This window comes from Octopus bimaculoides, chromosome 7, assembly GCF_001194135.2.
Source record: "Octopus bimaculoides isolate UCB-OBI-ISO-001 chromosome 7, ASM119413v2, whole genome shotgun sequence".
Taxonomy (NCBI): domain Eukaryota; kingdom Metazoa; phylum Mollusca; class Cephalopoda; order Octopoda; family Octopodidae; genus Octopus; species Octopus bimaculoides.
Window position 1 is genome coordinate 63,066,833 of NC_068987.1, and position 5,691 is coordinate 63,072,523.

A 5,691-nucleotide genomic window follows, 5' to 3' on the forward strand; every position below is an offset into this window, starting at 1 on the left:
ATATATATATATATATATATATATATAAACTCACTTCAAACAACACTTGTGGACAAAAGGAGTAAAAAGAAAAGTAAATGCAAATTTACACATATATATATATATATATTTATATTCTTATGTGACTGGAAGTAGGAGAGACTTTCTCCCACTACATCTTTCTAAATGTTTCTTTTACTTTACCATTTTATATTTTTTACACGACGCATACATATCATTTCTTATATAGGCAGAGAATCGAGTCGGATACTTATTAGGGGTGAAGGTACGAGATGTTGTGATATTCGTTCATAGCTTTCGTTATTATTTTACATTATAACACCCATTTAGGATTTCTTGTCACTGGGGCAAAAACCTAATAGTTGGTCTACTTTATTTTTCGATAGGGATTTCGTCTTTTCATATATGATATTGAAATCTGTACGTATACATATTGTTTCTAGTAAGGGAAAAGGAAATATAGATATATATATATTACTGGTACTTATTTTATCTACCACAACAAACATTTAGGTTGATAGCAGAAAAACTAAAGTCAATACCGACAGATTTTTTTTTTTAATTCAAACCACAGCAAAAACACCTAACTCTATGTTAGAGTAAAGATCTGAATAATGAAACAATTGAAAAATAACAAAAAATGGAAAAAAAAGTTCGGGAAAAAATCCTAAGTTTGCATTAAGGTTTATGTTGTTTGTTGTTGGTTTCGTTGTTATTGTTTTGTTATTAATCTTCAAACTAGTCTTCTCTGGATTCCATGAATGAATTTTTTCTGTTTATGCTACAACTTCGCCGATCAATTAAATAAATATACACATGTCACTGTGCGAATATATTTCGTTCTTAATTTTATAGTACATTATTTTTTTTCCATAAATAAAATCAATCACAGGACCCAGGGTGTTTGTTTTTGGTCCAACCTCTCTGAAAATGATTTATAAATAGTTTTTTTTTTCCCCTCTATCTTACATTAAATATATGAAGTAAGGGCGAATTTTGTTTTTCTCTCCTATTCGATTTTAGAAATAAAATATACATCGGAGAGAAATTTAAGTTGTGAAGTGGATGGATGAAATGCGAGTGAAACTGTTCCAACATGAGAAAGCGAAAGGGCCAAAACATGAAGGAAAACGACAAACGCATGTTTAGTTCCCGACCAAGTAATTATAATATTCTTTTCTACTCTAGGCACAAGGCCTGAAATTTTGGGGGAGGGGGCCAGTCGATTAGATCGACCCAGTACGCAACTGGAACTTAATTTATCGACTCCGAAGGGATGAAAGGCAAAGTCGACATCGGCGGAATTTGAAACTCAGAACGTAAAGACAGACGAAGTAATTATAATATTGGTTTCGTTTATGTTGGCATAGAGAAAGGACATGCATTTTTTTTAGAGGATATTTCAAATGAATAACTGTGATGATGATAATGCTTTCCAAGGATGAGCCACATAAATTGAAGTGAAATTTTTTAACTATGCCCGGGAATCGTAACAACATTAGTTCATTTATTTGTTCTTTTATATAATGACAATAATAACTAATATAGGAAAATGTATATATTTATATATACAACTGTATACATACCTATATGGCACTTATACCAAACAAATAAACTGACATGATTTTCGAAACACTATTAAAAAAATCCTTTTAAGTGTTCTAGAGAAATACTATAAGATAAAATGACGATTGCATTAATGAGAACTAATATAATTAAATTATATTTTTAAGATTTCCATTATCTTCCTAGACCAAACCATACACGCAACACTAGGAAATATATTTACATTTGTAGAAACAGCAACTATTATATTATATATGTGTGTGTGTGTGTGTGTATAAACGGGGACAGTTTAGTTGACAACACCAAGACCTAATTCATTTTTAGAAAACAAAATTACGATGGTGACTGTAATGTAGAAGACAAACAGAATACATACAATAATAACCAAACTAAGGTGTAAAGTATTACCTTCTTATATTTGTCTCTTCTCTTCGTTTGTTGGTTTCCCTTTTCTTAATTTTTTTTTTTCGTTTATATCTGGTCGTTTGGGGGTGAAAATGTGCTTGATTTGAAATCAGGCTTAGATTTTGAGATCGTATGCTCCAATATTCGAATTAACTTATGGATTATACAAATACATATTTGTATATATATTCAGAGAAATAAACAAATGATAAATCCAAAATATTGCTGTCTTTATATATATATATGTATATATATATATATATATATATATATATAAAATGTGTGTGTGGATGTATGTATAAATATATGAATATTGTTTTTAACTCCTTTTTTTTTTCTTTTTTCGTTTTCAAACGTCAATTTTCTTTCGTTCTGTCTGCCCCATTTGAAATATATGTCGCAAGCATGGTGCTATCTGTCTATCCAACTTATAACTGCTCTCAACATAGCTGCTTGCTGCTAAGGCGAACAGCAAATACAAACTAACAATGAAAGCCGACTGGCGGACTGTTTTGAGTATGCGCAGGTCAGAGGTCAACAGGTCAGATGTCAACGGGTCAACACTTAGCAGCAAGAGATTGCTAGGTCAGCGAACTGTTTGTTTCTATTTGTTATTCAGTTATCTCCCTTGAAATATGTAATTCTTTTGCTTTTCTTGTGTCATAAGATGACGTGAATTCCTCTGTTGTTGTCGATCATGTATGTTTAACCCTAGGTCAACCATGATCGCGCATACCTAGCTATGGTGAAAGATCTACCAACAGCATGATCATCAAATTTTTATTATTTTTTCCCCAGCATAGTGTATTTAGGTATACTTTATTTGGTATGTCCTTTGTTCTATTTTTTAAAAGGCAGTCTAATGTAATTTAAAAGGGATTCGATTGTTATTTCTAACATGTTGAGTGACCGCGGTTCTTTTGTGGAAATCCTGTGTTGAAACGAGGAAACGAGTCTTGTATTTTATTCAATGATAGTTGAGTCTTTTTTTATGTTTATCAGTCTTTCGTCACACGCCATCACTTGTTTTTAATATCAAAAATTAATTTATCTTTTGGTATGTTTCATCCCACTATCCATCAACTATAGCATCATTCATTCATTAATCAACTCTTGCAGCTTCTTTCTGATAAACAGTCATCGATCAGCTTGCTAGAAAAATAGCATTCTACTGCCTAAAACTATAAAACGACACTTTAGATAATGTAGTTCCAGACACACTTCTAAAAAGATGGATCGGCACGGCTGGAATATTTTTGATCAAAGTTCTGCTCGATCACAGTTGACCTTGGGCTGAACAGTAACAGGGCAGTCGTACTTCTTTTGACATTTTGCCGGTAACAACGAAGAATAAAAATAAGTACAAAAGTATTTAAAATATTCCTTATTTTATCGACACCTAAAGGCAAAGGGAACCTGACGTCGGCTGAATTTGAAATCAGAAGGTAAAGACGGACGAAAGTATTTTGATCGATGTGCAAACAACTTTGTCAGCTCGCTGCTTGTTAAGAAAAAAAAAATGTTCAAAATATTGATAAAATAAAATGAGCGTATTATCCGACTAAAAGAACAACGGCAAAGGTTTAATGAATGAAACCACTAAAATCTACCTCAAATCACACCTCTTCGTTTTACAAAAACAAAGATACATCATGAACAAAGTAGAATTCAAAGAAACCGGGGTTGGTCTGTGTTATAGGTAGGCAGGCAGATAGAGAGATAGACAGACAGACAGATAGATAGATAGACATGTGGATAGATGTTTGTAGAATTTTATATAAATAAAAATGCCTCACAATTTTGTACCATTGTAACAGCTATATAATCGTAAGGTATTTATATAAACATATATTCTACGCTCTCTTGTATTAGATCCTTTCTTACATTTAGTTTTATTGGATGTAGATCATGGGCTAAATTATCTATCTATATCTACAGGGTGCAGTGAATAAATTGTCTAAACTATGCAGAAATGAAAATAACACTGACATCTCATTTTAACAGATATATTTACCAAAATTACATAAAAATATCTTGAAATACTAAAGAGTAAATTTATTCAATAAAATCGCCATTGCCTTCAACCACAGCCTCCTGCAACTTTTCTGGATAGTCTCCTTCTTTAAGTTGGTGAATGCTGCCTTAATCCTTGCCTTCAGTTCATCTTTAGTGTTACAAGGAGTTTTCTTGGTCTCTCGCTGAACCGCACCCCACACATAATGATCAAGGGGGTTGCAGTCTGAGGAGTTAGGTGGCCAAATGTTAGGGGTGATATCACAGAAATTGTCTGACAGCTATGATTGAGTTCTTTTGCTTGTATGGCATGGTGCAGAGTCCTGTTGCCAGATATAGTGTCTTCTAGCAGCCACCATCTTGACCCAGGGCAGTACTACATCCTCCAAGCGCTTGATGTAGGCCTCCACTAGTGATCACTCCTAACACCCTGATGTTGACTGGATGTTTGATTTTTATCACTCTCGGTACATGTTTTGGGGACACAGCAAACCAACGGTCCTGTGTGTTCACCATCTGATCGTGGAAGAAATTTTTCCAGTTTGAGAAAAACCAAAGCATGTTCGTTTGGAGGGGATGCTTGAGTTTGTTCAAAAGCTTTGTAGCGTGGTCTTACCTCTTGTCCTTGATGGCTTGGGATAAAAATTGGCCCTTTCTCATCTTGTATGAGGAATACCAAATATCTTAATGTACTACCTATCTGATAAGAAACTCAGACACTCCCATGTCTCTGGCGATGGACCTGATTGACTAGGGGGACTGTTGTCAATCATGGCCTGGATCTCACCAACAAATTCAGGAGTTCTTTTCTTATCAGAAAGATCAGAGTAAATTTTCTGAGCTGCTGTATCTTTGTAATCACCATTAGACTCATTCAACTCTTTCCAAATCCTCTGCACTGTCCTCAGATGGACATCCAAAATACACTAAAATGTTTGTATTGGAGCTTTCAGTGTGAATGCCAAGCAGTACAGCATGTTGTTTCCAAATTTTTGGCAGATTACTTTATGCTTGTGCTAGAACAACACTGTTGCATGGTAGTGAGACACAGGCCTTGAACACAGAGAACTTGACGAAACTGAAAAGAAATGAATCCAATATGCTCTCTTAGATGTGCAATGTAAGTATGCATGAATGACAGTATAAATGTACTGAGAGAAAAACTAGGCATAAGAGGAATCGGATGTAATGAGCAAGAAAAAGGACTACTCTGGTAAGGACATGTGATGCATATGGATGAGGACAGTTAAACAAGGTATTGTTGCACACTCAAGGTGGATGGAGCTTGTGGAAAATGGTGACCCAAGAAGACAATAAAATGAAGTGGTGACAACTGATCTCAGGACTCTGGGCCTCATAGATGACTGGTGATACACGGTTCTTGAAAAGACGTACCTGCCTCAGTGAAACAGATTTCTGAAAGTGCTATATCTGTGTGTGTGTGTGTGTATCCAAATTGAGTGAGTGGAGGAGGTAAAATCCAGGCTACATATGTTTCCTAGCTAGCATATTCTCTGATGTACTAATTAGTGAATGAGGGATACTCAGCTAGCTATTCACCAGGCCGAAGATACCTTAACTATATGAACGTTACAGTGTTGTTAAGGAATCCCAACTCACCAAAGATATAATTTGAAATGAGTGGTGAAGTGCTTGAAGCTTACAAACTTTCTGCATTTAGATCCTTGGATCTTATAATTACACATA

The 5,691-nt window shown here is 34.5% G+C and overlaps 1 protein-coding gene across 1 annotated transcript in view; it reads right to left on the bottom strand.

Annotated features, from left to right (window-relative positions):
- LOC106878088 (histone deacetylase complex subunit SAP30L) overlaps positions 1–2,546 on the bottom strand; it is a 49,144-nt gene extending 46,598 nt beyond the window's left edge. The window contains exon 1 of the mRNA XM_014927187.2: positions 1,975–2,546. The gene's annotated coding sequence lies outside the window, so the exon portion shown is untranslated. The remainder of the gene's footprint in view (positions 1–1,974) is intronic.
- Between the last annotated feature and the right edge of the window lie 3,145 nt (positions 2,547–5,691).